Below are 23,666 nucleotides of genomic sequence, written 5' to 3'. Positions count from 1 at the left end.
ATGAATTGTCAACTTATTTTATAATTGTCAGTCCATTATATCTTGTGTAAGTATAATAAATGAATTGTTTTTGTTTTTGCTTGGTGATTGATGAATTTGTTGTATGATACTTCCAATATTCTTTTTTTTTTCATTTGATGGTTGCCATCAATATGTGGAATGTTGTCGGTTTGTTTAGTATTTATGCCTTTTCTAATCATGAGAGCAAGGTCGTGTATTTTCTTATGGTTTTCTCATGGTAATGTATTTTTCTTATAACACAGTTTCAGCAAAATTCTTGAGTCGTGAGAGTAAGGTCATGTATTTTCAGCTTATTTGTAGTCATAATATTTTCCAGTGTTGGGTAAACGTGAAATGCAGTAGTATTTTAGGTGCCTAGCATCTCCTAAGTTAGAACTTCATGCAATTTAAATAGATTGTCTTGGCTTTCAATATTCCATGGCCACTGGTAGTGTAGGTGAATTGTTTATCACTGCAGTTAAAGCTTTGATATAAGCATTTTCAAGTCTTTCCACTCATCATCTCATTCTCAAGTACTTATGCAGTGATAATGAAATGGTTTCTCTTCTTGGTCTGATAGACGGAGCAATGCTTTGTGCTTGCATAACTGTTTATATTACATCTCATGACACAGCTTGAATTTACAAACCCAGGTTGTGATTCTAGTGCTAATTTTGTATGGAGCCACATGGACTATGAATATCAACTAGAGAGATAAATACAGCATTGATTGCTTTGTTTTGTCTGGTTAATCAGATTTGTGGATTCTCTTTGTTGATTCCAACTTATTTGTTTAGGGAATTATCAAATTTGTGAAGGGGGGTTACTTCTTAATTGAATTATTAACTTAGAGTATTGATGTTATCTTCTGTTTTAGTGTTCATTGTGCCGACAATGCATATTAGCTTACTAGCTCTTTTTTGCCTCGTTGATCCATGGTTACTTTGTAAAACATGGATATGTATATCAGTAGTTATAGTGCAATTGCTGATGGTGTAATGACGTTTCTTTCGTCAGTGGTTCGTTGGTTAGAACATAGAACCCTACCATTTCAGAAAGGTAATCACTCTCTTTCTGTGCATCTTCTCCTGTCCTGTACACCCACATTCACCCTATAGCATAAATTGGTTTTGTTGGTACTTGAAAAGGATCTATATGGTCTAAATGATGGTGGAGTCCAGCGTTTGTTTGTTCTTTTTTACTACTTTCAAAGAACCATGGCATGATTTGTGGCTTTCCTCAGAAGACGGTAACTCTATTGCAAGTGTTATTTTTATTCATTATACTTGCAGGTTCGAATTGTTGCTATCTTTTTCTTTTATTGACATGTGGTCCTAAAATGGCCTCATTTGATTAGCTAGCCTCCTGGTGTTATCTAAGATATTTTTTTTGTTGGTTGTTGTGGCTCTTTTAGGCCGTTGGATTAAGCTTTAAGCACATGGATTTGCTAAGGTCTTGTGAACATGCAGATTTGGAAGTTTAGGCATCGTGTCAAGTAACTCTCTTTTCCTTCTGTTATTTCATTTAACTGTAGGCATCTACATGGTTATTCCTTAAATACTGCTCGAGGTTATGTTCCTTATTCATTTCATAGTTTTGTGACTAAATGTGCTTACCATTTAAGCCTATAATTCATCATGCAAAATGGTCAGCAATTGTTGTGCTTTACGAGCTGTCCATAGGGTCAGTCTTTATAGTCAATTAGTTATAAGTGACCTCACTTTCTCTAAAACTATAGGTCACGGACTAGCATTTAGTCTCTGGGACATAATATGGAGCACTTTTTTTTAGCCTACCTAGTTGCATGCTCAAATAGATAAGCTATGGCCTACAGTTAGGAGTACACTGCCCCCATTCCTCACATGGTATGAATCAATTGGTTTAAATCATGTATTCTTAGCATTTGTTATTTTTAGTAAATTTCTTTTTTGGTATTCATAAATGTTTGGCACATAATTATTAATATAAAAAAATTAATTATGTAACAAGCTTGATATGCTCTTTTATTACCCTTGTGTTTTCTGTTCTAATAAGCAGAGATTTAAATAGCGTTTGCAGTCGTGTTTTAGGTCGCATCGCGTTTATCGCGGTTGTGGACATAACGGATGCCATCGCGGGTGTCGCGGTCGTGATTTTTTTTTTAAATTCGCACAACTTATCCTAAAAATATAATAATTATAGTTATAATTTTAAAGATTCATTATTATTTAAAGAAATAAGACTATCAACATAGAGAAAACTCTAAAAAAATTAAAATGGATAAATATAAATTACCCATTATGATTCATTTACGAAAATAACATATTATAACTTACTAAAATGAACACGTGTAAACTAAAAGATCCAAATCAGAAGATCAACAAAGTCTCGAAAAGTGACTAAATTGTAACACACATAAAATTGGTGACCAAATTAAAATACATAAAAGTCTCAATCAAGGGACTAAACTGAAATTGAAATAAAATTATAAGCTTGAATCGAAAAGATAAAATTTTCATTTGATGATTAAAGGAAAATTTAAAAATGGAAAGGGTCTCATCGAGCGATTTACCCATGTGTCAAATTCATGAAACCCCACATCTAAAAACGACGTCGCATGTATGGTTGTTTATAACCCAAAAACTGATTTTTGAAACCCACATTTCATTTCTTCATTTAACTCAAAGCCAAGTAAAAAATTAATAATAAGTCTTATTTTCAAGTAAAAATGGTATATGTTTTTCTTTGGTTTTGTAACACGTTTGATGTATTCTTATATTTGTTTTTGTAACGGACTAAACTTTTGGGTCCATGGACATTGACGCAAATGTTCACAAGAGGGGTTCTATTGCCCAGACTTGGGCTTGTTGGGCATGATGAGTTGACTCAGTTCTTGGAGAATGCTTACAAGTCCGTGAAGGATCAAATCCAAGGCGTCCGAGAGAAGCGACAAGGGTGTTACATGTTCGATAGGGGCAATTTTGGCAAGGCTCGTGGATTCGGATTGAGACATGTGTGTGCAGATTTCTGTAGGATAATCCTATGGAGTGTTGGGCCTACCCAGAACCATCAAACCTGGCCCTTTCCTTGGAAGGTTCCAGAAATGATAATATTATCCAATAATTAAATAGATAAATAATTAATTATGGATAATGTTGTATTTGAATTCAAATGCCTTAGAGATAGAGTTCTTGATAAGGTAGGATTCAATCTAAGTCGTTGATGTACTTTGATCTAGACCTTTGGATCTTGAGGTCCTCAACTATAAATAGAGTGCTCCTCTCCTTATTTGTAATCATTCCATCAATTATATTCTTTCAGAGTAATAAAACTTAGGCATTTACTCTTACACTCTCTGAGTTCATTTGTTTCTAGCTTTCTAGCCTTGTCGGCTTGTTTCCCTTTGTGCTGAAGCCTTTGTTGCTTGTGTTGCCGATCGTGAGGGCTGAGATAGCCTCGAGAGTTGTTCCTTTCTGAGTTCTTTTGAAGTTTCAAAGTGATTCAAGTTGTGGTGACTTAGAGAGTCCCCACAATGCTCGTGCTTCAAAGATTCGCTTCAACCTTGGAGGCTTGGATTAGCCACAGTTGAGTTTTGCTTCCACGTTGCTGTCTAACCCTAACGGGTTTGTTTGTCGCTTAGTGAGCTAGAGACTCACAAGGGCGTGGTTAAGGCTGACTTAGGCATAATTTCGACCTGGAGATCGTCTAAGTCTTGCACGAATCGACTAGCAAAAATGTAGCCCTGTGATATTTTCTTTTTCTTTTTAGGGTTAGATTTGACAATCGCTTCTTCAATTGACATTTAATTGATTATCTTATTAACTATATTTATGCTTTTAGAGTTAATTATCTCCAGCTGACGGGTTGATTTCTTTTTATTGATAGACTTATGACCACATACTAGATTATTGAGTTATGATAAAGTTAATTTATTAACACCATTATTATTGTTAAATATTTTTATGTTAATGTGACACATGTTTATCTTTCATAGGTGATAGTGATATTGTTTGTATTTATGTTTCTTTTTGAGTTATTTAGTTGGGTTTTTAATCTTTTTGTATTATTTTATTTTATTTTTTAATGATTAATTTGCGTAATGTAATTTGAGGATAAATTATTGTTTAATATGAATAGTTTATTCTAATTTTTATAAAAAGATATATTATTTTAAATATAAAAAATTTCATAATTCTGTCCCAAGTTCGAGATGGTGTATATTATTAATCGGTTAAAAAATTAAACAAATATTATTGTGTAGCCTTCTATGTTATTAAAAAAAATACTAAAAATTTTGAATTAGAGTTTTTCTGGTTATAAATGTTATTTTCTCGTTGCATAAAATTAAAACCCAACATGCTATCAACCTCCCCTACCAACAAAGTCTCAATCACTGATTTTTCATTTTCTCCATCTCTTAACTCTCACCATCTTCTTCTCCGCCGCCGCTACACCGACAATAACTCAACAATTCAAAGAAGCCTCCAAGTTCTACAACTCTGCGGATTGCCCTGTAATGATAACCACTGATCATGGAGACGAATCAAATGGGGAAGCCTCGATTTCATGCTCGGACCAAGCAGTTCACGTGGCAATGACCCTCGAGGAACCTTACATCAGGGGATCCATGGCGGCTATCTTTTCAGTGCTTCAACACTCCTCTTGTCCCCACAACATCGTCTTCCATTTCGTTGTCTCCGCCTCCGGAAACGCGTCATTCTTACGCGCCACCATATCTTCCTCCTTCCCTTGACTTCAAACTCTACCCTTTCGATGACTGCCATTTCCCGTCTCATTTCAACATCAATCCGTTCTGCTTTGGACTGTCCTTTGAACTACGCTCGAAGCTACTTAGCCGATCTCCTTCCTTTATGCGTCCGCCGTGTTTTGTACCTCGACTCGGACCTGGTTCTCGTCGACGATATAGCTCTACTCGCTGCAACTCAACTCGGGGATAACTCAGTCCTGGCGGCACCGGAATATTGCAATGCCAACTTCATCTCCTACTTCACTCCGACATTTTGGTCGAACCCTTGGTTATCCTTGACTTTTTCGTACCGTAAAGCTTGTTATTTCAACACTGGGGTAACGGTGATCGACCTTGACCGATGGAGGGAAGGGAATTACACGAGAAAGATCGAGGAATGGATGGAGATTCAGAAAAGAATGAGGATTTACGAGCTGGGTTCATTGCCGCCGTTTTTATTGGTTTTCGCCGGAAATATAGCTGCGGTCGATCGAAGGTGGAATCAACACGGGCTTGGGGGTGATAATATTGAAGGTCTGTGCCGTGATTTGCATCGTGGTCCGATTAGTCTTTTACATTGGAGTGGTAAAGGGAAGCCATGGACGAGGCTTGATGCTAAAAGACCGTGCCCTTTGGACGCCTTGTGGTTACCTTACGATCTATTTGGAAGTAGGAACGTTAACGAGACGGGATAAATAGTAAATTATTTGAATTTAATTCAGTAAAAATTTGATTAATATTTAGATTTAATGAATTTAATTCGAATTTAAATTCAACTCGAATTCTTAACAAGTTAAAATAAGTTATTTAATATTCGACTCAAAAGTTTGTAAGTAATTTGAAAAAATAATATATTAAAGTTTAATTTTTTATTTATATTATTAATAATATTAGTATTTATATGTTATTTAAAAAAGAAAAAAATAATATACTATTGTTATGTACTTAGTGTTTATGTTTGAACTTGAACAAAACTCAAATTTGAGTTTCAATCGAGTTAAGTATGAGAATATTTTGAGTTTGAGTTTTTCCAATCTCAAGTCGAGTTTCAATTTTTGATTTCGAATCGAGCTTAAAAATTTTAAGTTCACAAGTTTTTTAACCAAGTCGAGTTTCATTTTTTTTGATTTTAAATTTCACTCGAACTTGATAATTTTGAGTTTGCAAACTTCCGAATTGAACTTAACTTTGAACTTCTTGAGTTAAGTTGAATTTAATTCATTAATTCTCAAATTCGACTCGACCCATTTACGACCCTAAAAGGAAGCTTCGCTTTATTTGGATTGGATGATTGAATGCTAAAATTTTGCTTCTTTTCTGTGGAAGTGTTTGTCGCTGAGAAAGTGACAGAATCGTCAAGAAACGGTGAGGCTTTATAGGTTTAAAGGCCGAGGATTGGTATAGTGGTGGAGCAGCCATGTGGCGATTTAAGTTGTTTGTTGATTATATTATATAATATTATCCTTTCCCAGTAAACAAGCATGAGAGAATTATCATCAGACTTGGTCTGTTTTCATGTATAAAAAATGCAATCAAATTGGAATTAATATGAGATGGTCGTGGTTTTCATCTCATTAAAAAGAACAGGGAAAACCATTTTTAAGAATTAGATTCTCAGTAAGGAAATCTTCCTGTCATCCGAATATGTTCAAGGGTTCTTCTAAGCCCAAATTTGTAAACTGCCGAATGGCCTGCTCTAAAACCATCTCCATGTACGGGCGATGTGTCCGACTCAATTTGGTGCTTAAAGAACTCCCCGAGTTTCCTCTCGAATTCGGGTCTTTTCGTTTTTCTTAATCCACGAGAGTCCGAGGATGATGTTGATGCGACCGCACTGCTCGGGGAAGAATCGAGCTGAGCAACTAACAACATGTGTGCTAATACCTGACAAATTCCTTCCTCAACGTCCTGATTGAGAGTTTGGAAACCTGGCAAACAAGTAGCAAAATTTGTCGATCAATGTTCCCAGATTCAAAACTGGAACACTTTTTTTCCTACATATTAAGATGGAAATGCAAAACACCCTGAAGTCGCATCCAGGCATGCATCATCTCGTGCGCTAAGATCGATCCAGTCAATAGCCTACACGAACAAAATTTTCAATTTTTCATCAACTACGACAACTCTACTTGAAGCATTAAGAGTAATATCGAAGTCTGCATCATCTACTACAAATATGCAAGACTCGATAACGGGGAAAATAGGTTTCTAGAAGCCAGAAAGATAAAGAAGAGGATATCAAGACTACAATTCTTTCAAGCATTTCCTGTTGTGTTGAGTTCATTACTTTTTGAACTACTGATATCATGATACGTATAGATTCAACTTTCAGTTATGATTAATCTTATATAGAAAGTTTTCCCGCTTTCCCATTCATCATTTGCAAATTAATAGGATAAAAAAGAAAGAAAAAAACAGGAAATTGCCTGGTGGAAGCAACTAGGGAAAATAATACAAAACCTTGGCAGACCATATAAAATGAGAATTGCAGTCACTTCACATCTACGTGTCAATTTGTAGGGCTCTGTTATCATGTCCATGGCTCGACTTCTGATCCCAAAACTTGGTTGCCTTAGAATCTGATGATTTCAGGTTGAAGATGGTATAAATCTTTGATCAATACGAAAACTACCGATGGAAATTTTCCAAGTTACATCAAACACTAAGGCAAAAAAGAATTTCGAAAATTCTTACAGTGCTGACAGTTTGTTCCTCAGAAAGGCAGAGTCCTCTAGTCTAAGGCATATGATAATGACCCTGCCCAACACAAATTTCAGAATGTGATCATTACACGAACATGGAATTTACATGTTTGCAAGTGTTTCCATTAAGCAGTATGACAAGATTGAAAACATGGAATTTCCACACACAAAAATCTATAAGCAGAAGCATGCCCAGAGCATTCTAATTTAAAGCCATACATTGCTTACTTTCCAAGTTAAAATCATAACTTACGTTCTTTTCTCCTTATCTGGCTTCATTTAAAGCCTGCCTTTCAACAAGGAGTAATGGAACTTGCTGCTCGACTTTCATATTTAACCCTTCGTAAAACTCTTGTATATCAAGATAAAGGGGTTGGCATCCCTTGGTATCCATAACTGCAGAATCCAGACACTCCAGGCAAAGCTTCCGTCCATCATCAAGGACAACATATCCCGTGTCTCGGGGCTGCATATGATGACTCAAACATGTCATGCTTTCAACCTTTTCTCACCATCTTCAGAAATTGTAGCCAAAATTTTACTCTGGTAATTTAAATAAGAGCTCGTCATCATACTCACCTCCATTCGCTCACAGCTGCAGCATCGTGGAGTACCATCGTGTTCGTGAGAGAGGCAGTACTTTTGGATCCAAAAAGGATGCGCCCTATATTCAATAAGACCAGCGGGGTTTGTTGGAATCTGTAAAAAGTATATATGCCGAAAGACAACACCAACCAACAATGAGACACATGCGGTAAATAAAAGTTCTGTTTCAAAATTAGTTAAAAAATATATACAATGAAATATTTGTACGTGATATGCATATAGGGGCTTCCTATATATCAAAGTTCCTTTCGAAATTCCAACATGTATTATTTTCAATTGTTTAAACTCATAACTACATCTGGATCTGGTGACATAAACTATGAACTACTCTTCATGTCGCCATATCCGTAAGACTACTGCATGGTCTTCATACGTACTTGTATGACCTTCAGGTTTAGGTTTATTTAACACTCAGAATTACATTATTAGGAAAAACCATATGGAAAACATGAAAAACACACTCATAATTTGGTATTACTATAAATAAGTTTGTCACTATTTAACATTTGTAATATATAACTTCAGTGACATATTCATAAGTCATGCTAATACCACCTTTATCGTTTATGCATAGAGTGACTTACAAATGAAACATGTAGATATTAAATTTTTGCCCGTTTTATTTTTATTATTTTTATTATTATAATTGTTGTAATTATTATTATAATTGTTATAATTATTACTATTATTATATTTTTATTAATAAATATTATTATTACATATTACATGACCAATACCTTGAGCCCAATTACAACAATACCCAGTTCTGGCCCAATTCGAGCCAGCCTAATGAAAACCTAAATTGATTAGGGTTTCATCTTTTCTAGCCGCCAGCATCAATTTCAGCCGTTGGATCTGGTTTGATCCAACAGTCCACAGCTTTCCAGATAAAACCCTAGGGTATCATAACCCTAGGGCCACGTCCCAGCCGTCGCCGTTGCTTCCAGAGGGCCACGTCCCAGCCACCGCCATATGGTCCAATATCTGCTGCCGACGCTTGCTGCCTCACCGAGCTTTCCAGAAGAGCCAGCCTCCCCACACGCTGCAGTTATTGGGGTGAGTCACCACATAGCTCGGTGACTCACCAAAGCTTCCTCTATTGACTGGTCCGACGAGAGCCTCTTCGAGACTATATGACCACACCTGCAAAAAGAAAAAAAAGGGAGCAACCGGGAGATACCGAGCAAAACAGAAAAAAAAGCCAAACACAGAGAACATCAACAGAGAGAGGAACCCAAGAGCAAGCAAACAACCAACAGAGCAGAATGAAACAACCACCAAAAACAAAAATAAAAGAGAAGAGAAGAGAGGAACTTACTCTGTCGTCGGAGAGCTCCAAACGTCGCCGGAGAACCAAAACGCCGAAGGTGAAAATCGTAGATTTACGATATATTATGGGGTTTTAGGTTAAAATAACCTTAGATCGGGCCTTAGGACGTTTAGAGCTATGTTTTGGGGGTATTTTGGGGTTTTTCAGCCACCGTGACGGTGGCCGGTGGTGGTTGACGATGTCGGAGCACGGCTTCCGGCCGATGGTCTCCCTCTCTGTTTTAGAGAAAAGGCAGAGCTTCTCTCTCTTAGATAGAGAAGCTGAAATGGAAAACTGAAAGAAATGGCTCAAGGGAGCCGGTTTTTAGGCTATTTATACCCTCATCAAAACGACGTCGTTTTGATGAGGGGTCTGGGTGTAATTTCAAAATAGTTAAACTACACGCACAGTCACCTGAAGTTTATAAACTTCCATTTTAGCCACTGAAATCAATTTATGAACATATTAATATTATATTCGAATTTTATTTTATTCTATTTTAGTCCTTATCTGTATATTTATATGCTTAAGGTAAAATACCATGATTAATCCTTTTAATTTTTTAAAAAAATTAATTTTAATCTCGTATAATTATATAGGTTAAATGACACTGGTAATATTTAGGTTTTATGGTATTTCGAATAATGTCCCTTAATTTTGATCTTTTATAAATTAATCACTAATTTTTATAATTATCATTTTTTACTATGAATTTTATATATTTATAATTTAATTGTTTTAATTTCAATTATTTGTTATTTAAAAACTTTCTCAAAATCGTTGTCAATTACCTATTCACTATAAATTTGCCTTTAATGTTTCATTTTCCTTAATTAGTTGTAATCTTAATGTTTGTGTCTTTGACTTTATTTTTTTCCATACTTTAATTTTCTTTTCATTTATTTATAATTGATATCTTAAATTTACTTTCCATTCTATCCATTTTTAATCATAATAGAAATTAATATTATTTGACTTTATTATATAGATATTAATTAAATATAAATCTCTTTTATTTATTTTATTAATTCGTTTACTTTTCTTATACTTATCCATGGTATTTTATTATTAATATAACATTAAGTGTGTTGATACTATATTTTTAATTCCTTTTATTTTAGCCATTGTTAAATGCTATTTTAGTCATTATTTAATACAATTTTATTCTATTTCTATATTGTCATTTATTTTTCAATATGTTTAAATTAGTACTTTATTTATTTGTTTGTTAGTATTTATATTTTATTCACTAATATTTATATGAAATGCCATATAATAATTGCGTAATATTTATTTATTTTTAATATTAAGAAAAGGCAGTCTTAAAGCAATTTGATGTCCATTTTCTGATATTTTTAATAAATAAATATTTTACTTTTATAAATTATATATATTATTTTTAAATAAATATTTTATTTTTATAAATTATATATATATATATTATGTTTTATTAATATTTATTTATTTTTTAATATTAAGAAATAAACTGTCTTAAAGCACCTAGAAGTCATTTTTCTGATATTTCTAAGTAAATAAATATCTTATTTATAAAAATAAAAATATATATAGACACTAATATATTTTATTAAAATTAAAATTATAAATTTGAAATAACAAGATTATGAATTAAATATATTTTTGAATTTTTAAATTTCTAATAATAGAGACAATTTATAATTAATAAGTACTAATTTTGGGCGTTGTGGGGGTGATAATCCTTCCCCAAACATAATCGACCACGAATCCTTTTTTATTATTAAAAAGAACGAATTTTTGGTTAAAACGCAGACTACTTTATCTTTTAATTGACGTTTTCTTAAAAACTCTTTTAAAAGATAATTTTTAGGTATTCGACCTACCTGACCCAAAAGGCCGATGGTGACTCCCAAAATATTTTAAAACCATTTATTCACATCATTTTCCAGCCAAGTAAATAAATTTGTGCCTGGGGGAAAACTGGTTACGACAGCTTGGCGACTTCGCTGGGGAAGCCTGGTCAAGCTTTAAAATCAATTATAAATTGTCTCTATTAATTAGAAATTAAAAATTCATATATTTAATTTTAATTTTTTCTTTTCAAAATTTTTATATATACTTATTATTTTCATAATATTTATATGTATATTATTTTATTAATGTTTCATTTTATTTTCAAGTATTTTATTTCATTATTTATTTTTCTGTAAGAAGTTTGAACATTTCTCCTCACACACAACACATGCATTGAATAACATAAGCTTTTTAATCAAGCTTGTCCCTTTTAAGTGGGAGTGAAAGCGACGTCTTCGTGAGAATTTATTCTCTGTGTCAGACCTAGCAAGTAGCTTTCGGGGTTTATATACTCTATGTCTTTGTGAGAATTTATTCTCCGTGTCAGGCATAGAGAAATGTGTCCCCTCGAATTAAACTCAATCCGCTTAAGTCTGTAATTGACTAGGATTGATGGTTTGACAGCACAAGGGGGTATTAACAAGGATAATTCGGGTACCTTTACTCTTAGAATCGAAACCCTGCATATAATAAACCCTAGAAATTCTCCTGATCTAAGACAGTACTGAACCTCTGTTCGTAGGTGTACACAAAGGAGAAATAAGTTCTAACTTTTTGTCTTTTTTTTTTTTGATTTTTTTTATTTTTTCTGAATAAATGTATGTGAACTAGTAATCATGCGGTTAGGTTAATTTTTTTCAAACAAAGCATGAAACTAGAAAGTATGAGGTTAGGATTTATACCTTGATAGATAAATTTTTTTTCCATTAGTTGGTACTAACCATTTTTTTCTTATCTTTTTTACTGCATGTTATTTTGCTCTAACTTGTTTATATTGATTTCTTTGTTTGCATTGCATGATCATAGCATAATCAAAAGGTGTTGACTTGAAAGACTGTTCATCAAATTGGAAATAAATCGTAAATGGACAAAAAGTTTTATGATCAAACAAAATATAATGCGGCCAAGGAAGAACATCTTGAGAAAACTCCGAAGATAGAAGCGAGCAATACACATAGAGATCCTGTTATATTAATACCAAAAGTACTCCACAAAGATCCTGCCAGATTGATACCAAAAGCAGTCTATGGTAAGAGCATCAGTTAGGGTATTCAGAATAAAGTAGTTTTTATGCAGCTCAAGCATGTTATTTGAAGGATCAAAACAAGAAATTGAGCACAGAAGTGGAAACCATGCATGAAGATTTCCAAAAGATCAGTCAAGCCTTTCAAAATGCTGGAATAGGAAACACTCCAGAAGAGTGGATAACAGGGGTCACCAAGCTGAAAAAGAACTACAATATATATGAATATCTTGTCCAAGAACTTCTTGAACACAAAAGTTCTCTTACAAGGGAAAATGAGCAACTCCGAGAACTGATACAGAAGCTGAAACACCAGAATGTCATGGAAGAAGCTGCAGTCCAGACAAGCAATACAACCCATAAGCTGATCGATTAACTTAGCTTTCAAGAAGAAAATGGGAAAGTTATCTCCTATATGTAAAGTTTTGTTGAAGATAGGACTAAAAGTTGTCCCTTATATGTAAAAGTTTTGTTTGATGCACGGAAACTTTTGTGTTCAATGAAATCTGTTCTAAGATGATCACTCTTGAGTGACACATTTTCATACATGCATTTGTATTTTGCATCTTTACATTTTCATTTATACTTTTATGTTTGCTTTTGTATTGCACAATTTGCATTTTTATTGTTACATTCACATATTTACATTTGCATTTACATTTTGCATTTTTTTTCATTTTTACGTTTATATTTATATTTTCATTTTTGCATTTGCATATTTGCATAATTACATTTTATTTCAAACTATTCTACATGCATTTAATCATGACAACGTGGAATAATTCGTGGAGAATTCCATGACAGAATCAAAGTGGAGTTAACTTGGTCTTCCTAAAGAAGGATAATAGCCATGAATGAGATTTTATCAAGGGTTGGTAGAATCGAGAAACTACAAGAGCAATTTATCGAGACACAACAAAAGATGACTGATCAAGTGAAAAAGTTCCAGGAGGATTCAAAGGAACAACTGACCAAATTGATGGACCTGGTGAATATTGTAATCCATGGAGAGAAACCCTTAGAGGATCATGTTGTGAAAGATTTGAATGGGATTATGAATAATGTAGATGATACAATGGAAACAAATTACCAGAACTTTGCCAAGGAATATGGAAATTCGATAAATCTCCAAAAATCGGGTATGACCCCACAAGATGAGACAAAGATCAAGTTGAAGAGAAGCATAGAATAAATTTCAGTGCCATTGAAGAAAGCTAAGAAAGGCAAAAAGAAAATGATACCTCTCATTCCAATTCCAATCTCATATTCAGATTTATTACCATTTCTTTTTAAAATGACCTCATAACACCAATTCCTCCAAGGCCTAATACTTATTTGCGTCCAGATTGGCAGGGTGTCAAGAATTCATGCAATTATCATTCTAGAGAGTTTAGCCACTCTACGGAGAATTGTAGGATTGTGAATTTAAAGGTCCAAGATCTTATAACGGAAGGATTGCTATGTTTTAAGATGGGAAACCTAAGATCCTAAAAAGCTCAAAACTGGTCGAGAAAGAGAAATTTTTGAATTAATGTCCGTCTCATGATGTTCAAGAGTCAAACATTCAAAGCAAACATTTTGATCATCACTCACATGGTCTTTAAGAAAGCAAAGTAAGCAATTGTAAGGAGATAATGATGTCAAGGGAAATTCTACCCAAGTTTCCTTCAATTCCGTGCAACAAGTTATATCTTGAGTTACTCAAAGCCCAGATTATTACTCCATGTCGAGCTAAGCCTTTTTGGCTTCCATACCCGAGTTGGTATAATGAGAAACTCTCTTGTGATTATCATGCTGGAGCCTGAGGATACTCCATTGAGAATTGTGGTCGCTTCAAACGACGAGTTCAAGACCTTTTGGTTAAGAGAATCATAGAAGTGGATGATCAGTCTGTTTTGGTTAAACAATCGAGAATCAAACCCCAAAGTAGAGTTAATAATATCAAAACAAGTGAAGTACATACTGCAGAGGAAGAAGAAAATAAAGTACTTGATCCAAATATAAAACGTTCAACTCTCAATACTTCTCTGATTATAAATGATAAAAAAGTAAAAGGAGAGGTAATTCGAGACTGGCCCACAGGTTTAAGAATGAATGGGAAAGATGAAACTCTGAAGAAACCTCAAACATCTGTATCAGATTTTCTGAAGACTAGTGAAAAGAGTCTGGTGAATATTACTCCAATTACAGCCACAATATGTGTTCAGAATCAGGACAAGGCTATCATCCTTAATAAAAGTTGTTCTGAATCAAAAAATGAGCTCAATTACCAGCCAGAGAAGAAAAAGATGATGATGGAGACTGCTCAGAATAAAGCAAGAGTTGTGTATCTGAAGGCTTACCCAAAGAAGTTGACACAAAAGATGATCAAGAAATGGGGGGCAAATGAGGAAAATCTTGGGCCAAATACACACCCAACATTAGAGGAGTAATGATGCATAAACAAGTGGAAGTATTATCTACCACTATAGTACATTTTTATTTTCAGCATCTTGTTTGCACTTGTTTTTGTTTCTTTCTTCGCCTTTTGTGCAATAAATAATTTTGTGTTGCTTTTAAGGTTATGAGCATTGAGTCAAATTTGCAATCTTGCAGTTCTTTGAATATCAACTGGATTAAAAAACTCTTCATGATTAGAGTTATAATCTTTGACAAGAATATCAAGATTGAAAACTAGAAAAACAAGGACCCTTGATCTTACCTCAGATGAAATATACCAAACATTATCCTAATACAAATATGAGATAGCCTACTCCTATTGAAAGGAATTACAAAAAGGCTTGGCATTTATATATAGGAGCGTACAACATGGGGCATCATTGGTGTATTACATTACAAAACTGACTAGAGTATTTTTCTATTGATGATGTTCGATGATGAACGTAATCTTCACAAATAGTAAATCTAGTTTAAGTCAGTTGCTAGAGAATTGAACTCTAACAAAGAGATTTTTTGAATTCCACCAAAACACCTAGACTATAACAGGTTCTTCTTAACAAGCTTAAGAAATTGGATTTGAACACCCATTTTTATATTATTATATACAATAAAGCTTGAGTTGTCCCTCTAGAGCAATTGGTTAATCGCCCTGGCTTTATGGATAATATTCAGCTAGTCTATTATACTATTATATGCAATAAAACTATCCCTCTAGAGCAATTGGTTAATCACCCCGGCTTTATGGATAAGTTTCAATTAACCTGATAAAGGTGATTATATTATTATATACAATAAAGCTGAATTCAGCTAGCCAAAATGGAAAATGTGTTAACAAATGGACTAAGGGAGTTGCGAAACACCTGTTATAGTCAACTTCACACAAGCACTCAGAAATTTCATTTTTAGACAGATATTTTCACACTACTTTGATTTGATGAGTCTAAATGAAAGATTCCAGAGAATTGAAATGGAAAAACTCTAGAAGGTCTAGTGATTGGCAATCCTAGTTGCGTCATTTTGTACGTATCCGGTTAAAATACCAAGTCCTCAAAGTGAGGCATGTGACAAAGTTCACAAAGAGCGAGAGATGAGTGACATCTTAAATAGATGTAACCATAGAAAATAGGAAAGCCATCCTGAAACCAAACTAAATCTTGATACTTGTCAAAGAACTATAATTCTCAAACATTGAAGAATTGTTGATTCTTTTGATATTCTTTGAATTCATGCTTATGATTTGATTTTATTGTGAACCTGGATAGGCAACATTTTACAAAATTCTTTCATTCTTCGATAAAGAAAGGAGAAAAAAACATTTTCAAACAGGACAATCTCAAATGAGGAAGGTCCTTGAAGCAAGTTGTTGCCTATTCTACCTCTATTTAAGAGAAATAATAAGTCAGGCCAAAATAATGAAGCACTCTTGAAATCAAGTGGTCTGAGAAGCCATAAAGTTTGGAGAATTAAACTTATGATGCCCTCATGTGACATTATCAGCAACTTATCAAGAATGATTACCTTGTTCTAAAGGGAGATACTGAAAGCCCCTTTCAACTAAACCTTTCCATGGTTTGGGAAGAGTGGGATATGTAAGTGTGTATCTTAAAGCAACAGAGGAGGCAGTCACTGCAAGAAAAGATACCAAAAAAAATCTTTTAGTTCATCCTGATGATGTTTATGTCTTCCGGTAAGGTTGTTACACGGAACGTCACCAACAAAGAATTCAAATTAGACAAATCTACTCATCAATTGCTCCAACTGATCACCATTCAGTTCTTGCACCTTTGCTTTCAAAAGTATGCCAAGACAGTAGAAGGCAACCCCTGCATCACTGATTTCAGAGAAAAGAGACATGACATTGATACCACGGGGAATATATCTCTAGCAGATCCTCATGTGTATGGTTTTTAGGGAAACCTAGAGGCATTTCCACCTCATCAGGTTCAAGTGGAGCAACTCTATTCCTTCCAACCCATACCAGATTCCATTTTCGGTACTCATCAAGAACATACATCTGGACACTTGAAGGAAAGTCATCATTTTGTTGTCAATGGAAAAGCATCATGCATGGTGCATGGAGGAAGCAGAATAAGAGGAAATCTATTGGCAGATTATGAATATAGCCCCTTTTCCATACAGCAGCACAAAAATACTTTGAATCTACAAATTTTGGCTATACATCATATAAGTACCGTGACATTTCGGTCCAAACACCAACTGGAGCAAGTGCCACATTCTCGTAGTAGAAATAAGGAGGCCCAATAGCATCTTCTTGAAGTTTCTTTGAGTTATCTGATCTGGTTCGGTAGGAACCCCAAAACCAATTATTAGATTTGAAAGATGAACATGATCATCTTCATTAAAAAGCTTCTTTTCAAGCTTCATCTGATCTTTCATTTTCCAAAGATCATAGCCCGAGTTTTGCCTTTTCTTGTAATTGGGTCATTGCATAATGATTTCCTATCTTCTACTGGAAAAAATGCGTCAGCAGCCTTAGCCATTTGAGCAGCACATATAAAATCTATCAACTTTGCAATTGATGAATTCGGACCATATCTCCATGGCTATTAAAGCCTCAGCCTCCGAGTACCCCATTTTCGTCAAGTATAACATATTGCATGGAAAAGTATATTTCAGAATGATTGATTATTTCTTAAGTTCGTGACAACATGAAAAGAATTCCTCAGGTTACATGACAAATGATGTTTAGTGACACTAGAATGAGAAAACAGATTTGGGGCACGAATAAAGCCACAAGTACCCACCACTGTGCATTGTCAAAATTGAACCTTGTGGGGATCATGATATTCAAGTCAAACAGACGTTGAGAGTAAGCCTTACAGTTTAGAAAGTCGGGGTATTTTGAAGGCCCAATTCAGACAAATCCATACGGGACATCTTGAAAGCCCATTTCAAATAGAAATGATCCATGTGGGCATTTTGAAGGCTTACATCAGTATGAATATTTGGGAATTTTGAAAGCTCACATCAACAAGAAGCAAATGTTGGGGTATACTGAAAGCCCATTTCAATCAGACTCAAGAATATTGACTCATTTTGAACATTTGTATCAGCAAAATGCTGGGACATGCTTAAAGCTCTTTTAATCAGAATCAGGAATGTTGGTACATTTTGAACATCTGTATTAGCCAATGTTGGGGCATGCTAAAGACCCATAACATCTTATGCAAAAAGATTATTGACTTGAGCAAATATTTCCAATAAGATAGAAATGTATGAAGAATGAAAATGATGAAACAGTGACAGTCGAGTTGATTATACATAATTGCTTTGTTTATCAAGCAGTTATATTAGGATCATGTTGTTGAACAAATATCTACTCAGCAAGTGTGGTTTCAAATACCCAATCTTCTTAACCAAGTTTCACATGACAACTTGTTCTTTGTTAAGCTATATCACGGTTGCATGGATAAAGATGGTCCCCAGGTAGACTATTTGATCTAGGGCCCAGTTCCTCAAGATCTCAGATTTGAATTTGGTCTTTTATGTGTCGGTGATGATTGGAAATATTTCTTTGAGATTCCTAACAATTAATTTCAACCATACTGTCGAGGTTACGAAGCTGTTTTTCACATCAGTTTTGCTTACTTGATTACATTGAAGAGCGAGGCTTGACTTATGTATATTACCCTTATTCCCTTTGCTACTGTGGTTATCATTGCCAGCTAGGCTGAACTAAGTTTTCATCCATTTGGTTTTATCATGTGCGTTTCATCCCCAGTAGCAAGAATTCCATGGATATCGTTCTGTACATGGCTCCTATAGCTGATGTGTTTCTATTTCCTACAATGCTCGCTATGGAAGAAAATGTGATTGGTATCACACTTACCCGAGATGATATCAAGATCAGTTGGTATCTCTTGGTCAATTCAGCACTAACATATCTTGTGAATTTGACTAACTTTTTGGTCATAAAACACGCCAGCATCTCATTTGTATTCCCACTGAGTTTTGTTCTCAAGTGGCCTTGTGACATCATACAAAAGCTTTGAACACTGTGTAAAAAGCTTCATTGACTAGAAATCTGGGCAGAAGCCACAGGAAAAGATGAATATGTTGTCAAATGTTTTACGAACATCTGAGCAGAAACCACAACAGGATAAATATGTTGTCAAACATTTTACGAACCAGTAATTATGGTGCAGAACCAATGTTGCAACCATATGGTATTTCCATTTATGGACTCAAGATGAAGTTTTCTTCAACACCAAGCTTTGAAGTGAGATATGATGAAGATTTCTTTCCACAGAGAAAAGCTGAAATTTTTAACAACAAGAAACTAGTGGAGCCAACTAAAGTTGAATGACAAGTTGTTGTTCGAGATTTGATTAGATGTGAAGACATGAAAGGAATTATGATAAATCCTCATTGTGATGTGTTTCAAAAATCAAATTAGAACAGACTCTACTCCCTTAATTAATCCTCGCCGAGTCAGACCAATCTACATCTACACTCTTCAAAGATGATAGATTCTCTTTTCAAAGATGAAGAAAGTCGAGTTATAAAGAACAAAATGGAGCATCAAGGTCATAATTCTGATTACAGCCAAAGTCCACAAATGAAACATTTTCTTTTGAGACTTTAATGCAAATGAAGCAAAGAAGACACAAAGATTGTTATTCCAAATAAAAAAATGCCAGCTTGAAATGACATTTTGACCAAGTGAAGGAAGATTGAGTTTGCCACATTTAAAGTAAAATAAAGATGAATTTAACATTCATACATCATATTTAGGCATTTACAAAAATAGGGCATTTCATTCATTTTATCAATGTTGAATATTTGACAGGAATTTCAAAGATTTCAACAAAGATTCAAATTCATCACTTGATGGATCAACATTGCCAGGTAGAGTTCATAATGAGAAGAACTCATCTGAAAAATGAGAAGAAATTCATAATGAGAAGAATTTGTTCAACCTTTTACTTGAATTCATCACTTGATGGATCAACATTTCCAGAAATGTTCATAATAAGAAGAACTCATCTGAAGAGGAAGAATAAGTTCATAATGAGAAGAATTTGTTCAACCTTTTGCTCGACTCTATCGCAGAATGAGATAGATCAACATCAATTTCCAGAAGGAGTTCATAATGAGAAGAACTCATCTGAAGAGGAAGAAGAAGTTCATAATGAGAAGAACTTGTTCAACCTTTTGCTTAATTCTATCACAGAAGGAGATAGATCATCATCATCATTTCCATAAAAAGTTCATAATGAGAAGAACTCATCTGGAGAGGAAGAAGAAGTTCATAATGAGAAGAACTTGTTCGACCTTATCTTGATTCATCACTTATGGAGTTGAATGAAAGAAGAACCTCACTTGAGGATCAATATTTCTAGAAGTTCATAATGAGAAGAACTCATCTAGAGAAGAAGAATTTTTCAACCTTACCTTAATTCATCACATATGGAGTTGAATCAACAAATCTCTCTTTTGAAGATCAGTATTTCCAGAAGGAGTTCATAATGAGAACTCATCTGAAAAAGAAGAAGAAGTTCATAATGAGAAGAATTTGTTCAACTTTTTGTTAGATTATATCATAGAAGAAGAAAAATTGTCATCCCCAGTGGAAGAATGGAAGAGTTCATAATGAGAAGAACTAATCCAAACAAAGAAAAACTTGTTCAACATTTCCATCTTAATCAAGAAAAGTCAACTGAACAAAAATTTATTGTCTTTTCATCTTTGCCCTATTCTTGTTAACACAAGAATGTACAAAGAGGGGCAGCTGTAGACATTAAATTTTTGCCCGTTTTATTTTTATTATTATAATTGTTATAATTATTATTATAATTATTACTATTATTATGTTTTTATTAATAAATATTATTATTACATATTACAGGCCCAATACTTGAGCCCAATTACAACAATACCCAGTTCTGGCCCAATTCGAGCCAGCCCAATGAAAACCCTAAACTGATTAGGGTTTTATCTTTTCCAGCCGCCAGCATCAATTTCAGCCTTTGGATCTAGTTTGATCCAACGGTCCACAGCTTTCCAGATAAAACCCTAGGGCCTCGTCCCAGCCGCCGCCAGATGGTCCAATATCTGTTGCCGACGCTTGCTGCCTCACCAAGCTTTCCAGAAGAGCCAGCTGCCCCACACGCTGCAGCTATTGGGGTGAATCACCATATAGCTCGGTGACTCACCAAAGCTTCCTCTATTGACTAGTCCGACGAGAGCCTTTTCGAGACTATATGACCATACCTGCAAAAAGAAAAAAAAGGGAGCAACCGGGAGGTATCGAGCAAAACAGAAAAAAAAAGCCAAACACAGAGAACATCAACAGAGAGAGGAACCCAAGAGCAAGCAAACAACCAACAGAGAAGAACGAAACAACCACCAAAAACAAAAATAAAAGAGAAGAGAAGAGAGGAACTTACTTTGTCGTCGGAGAGCTCCAAACGTCGCCGGAGAACCAAAACGCCGAAGGTGAAAATCGTAGATTTACGATATATTATGGGGTTTTAGGTTAAAATAACCTTAGATCGGGCCTTAGGACATTTAGAGCTTTGTTTTGGGGGTATTTTGGGGTTTTCCGGCCACCGTGACGGTGGCCGGTGGTGGTCGACGGTGTCGGAGCACGGCTTCCGGCCGATGGTCTCCCTCTCTGCTTTAGAGAGAAGACAGAGCTTCTCTCTTCTAGAGAGAGAAGTTGAAATGGAAAACTGAAAGAAATGGCTCAAGGGAGCTGGTTTTTAGGCTATTTATACCCTCATCAAATCGACGCAGTTTTGATGAAGGGTCTGGGTGTAATTTCAAAATAGTTAAACTACACGCACAGTCACCTGAATTTTATAAACTTCCATTTTAGCCACTGAAATCAATTTATGAACATATTAATATTATATTCAAATTTTATTTTATTCTATTTTAGTCCTTATCTGTATATTTATATGCTTAAGGTAAAATACCATGATTAATCCTTTTAATTTTAAAAAAAATTAATTTTAATCCCGTATAATTATATAGGTTAAATTACACTGATAATATTTAGGTTTTATGGTATTTCGAATAATGTCCCTTAATTTTGATCTTTTATAAATTAATCACTAATTTTTATAATTATCATTTTTACTATGAATTTTATATATTTATAATTTAATTGTTTTAATTTCAATTATTTGTTATTTAAAAACTTTCTCAAAATAGTTTTCAATTTACTATTCACTATAAATTTGCCTTTAATGTTTCATTTTCCTTAATTAGTTGTAATCTTAATGTTTGTGTCTTTGACTTTATTTTTTTCCATACTTTAATTTTCTTTTCATTTATTTATAATTGATATCTTAAATTTACTTTCCATTCTATCCATTTTTAATCATAATAGAAATTAATATTATTTGACTTTATTATATAGATATTAATTAAATATATAAATCTCTTTTATTTATTTTATTAATTCGTTTACTTTTCTTATACTTATCCATGGTATTTTATTATTAATATAACATTAAGTGTGTTGATACTACATTTTTAATTCCTTTTATTTTAGCCATTATTAAATGCTATTTTAGTCATTATTTAATACAATTTTATTCTATTTCTATATTGTCATTTATTTTTCAATATGTTTAAATTAGTAATTTATTTATTTGTTGTTATTATTTATATTTTATTCACTAATATTTATATGAAATATCATATAATAATTGCGTAATATTTATTTATTTTTAATATTAAGAAAGGGCAGTCTTAAAGCAACTGGATGTCCATTTTCTGAAATTTTTAATAAATAAATATTTTACTTTTATAAATTATATATATTATTTTTAAATAAATATTTTATTTTTATAAATTATATATATATATATATATTATGTTTTATTAATATTTATTTATTTTTTAATATTAAGAAACAGGCTGTCTTAAAGTACCTAGAAGTTATTTTCTGATATTTCTAAGTAAATAAATATCTTATTTATAAAAATAAATATATATATAGACACTAATATATTTTCTTAAAATTAAAATTATAAATTTGAAATAACAGGATTATGAATTAAATATATTTTTGTATTTTTAAATTTCTAATAATAGAGACAATTTATAATTACTAAGTACCAATTTTGGGCGTTGTGGGAGTGCTAATCCTTCCCCAAACGTAATCGACCATGAATCTTTTTTTATTATTAAAAAGAATGAATTTTTTGTTAAAACGCATACCAGTTTATCTTTTAATTGACGTTTTATTAAAAACTCTTTTAAAAGATAGTTTTTAGGTATTCGACCTACCTGACCCAAAAGGCCGATGGTGACTCCCAAAATATTTTAAAACCATTTATTCACATCATTTTCCAGCCAAGTAAATAATTTCGTGCTTGGGCGAAAACCGGTTACGACAAAACAAATTTACAATAAATAGAATATAAGTAAAAAAAAGCTTACAAAGTGGCTGCAAACGTCACATTTCGGATGGTAACGCTCCTTGTAGCAAGATTTATGAAATCGATAATTCCCAGACATAGAGAACTGCAGAAAAAGGTGGAGATCTAAATTAGCCGATTCATCAATGAAACATCCAATGAAAGAACCAAAGATATCAACATTGATAGCTACCAAAAGGTCCACAAAAAATGCAACTTTCTACCTCATAATCAGAAATTGGAAGGTTGTAAGCATGACAACGAAACATTGTGGATGCCAAAATGCATTGAAGCAATTTAGAAATCTTCCATGACCGATCTCAGTATTGCAGCCAGCACAAATCCCACAAAAAGATTCATTTTTTCATTGAAGAAAGAAAAGATCCGGAGTCCAAGTTATAGCAACAAATCTTCGAAC

General features: G+C 33.6%; 2 pseudogenes; one reads left to right on the top strand and one right to left on the bottom strand.

The window, feature by feature from the left end:
* The first annotated feature begins 4,443 nt into the window (after positions 1–4,443).
* On the top strand, positions 4,444–5,421 carry LOC120195269 (annotated as a pseudogene).
* An 801-nt stretch (positions 5,422–6,222) lies between these two features.
* On the bottom strand, positions 6,223–23,609 carry LOC120195268 (annotated as a pseudogene).
* Between the last annotated feature and the right edge of the window lie 57 nt (positions 23,610–23,666).

This window comes from Hibiscus syriacus, unplaced genomic scaffold (genome assembly GCF_006381635.1).
Source record: "Hibiscus syriacus cultivar Baekdansim isolate YM2019G1 unplaced genomic scaffold, ASM638163v2 tig00117011_pilon, whole genome shotgun sequence".
NCBI classification, from domain to species: Eukaryota; Viridiplantae; Streptophyta; class Magnoliopsida; order Malvales; family Malvaceae; genus Hibiscus; species Hibiscus syriacus.
Note: the sequence above shows the minus strand (reverse complement) of the source record. Positions and strands in the feature narration are given on the sequence as shown.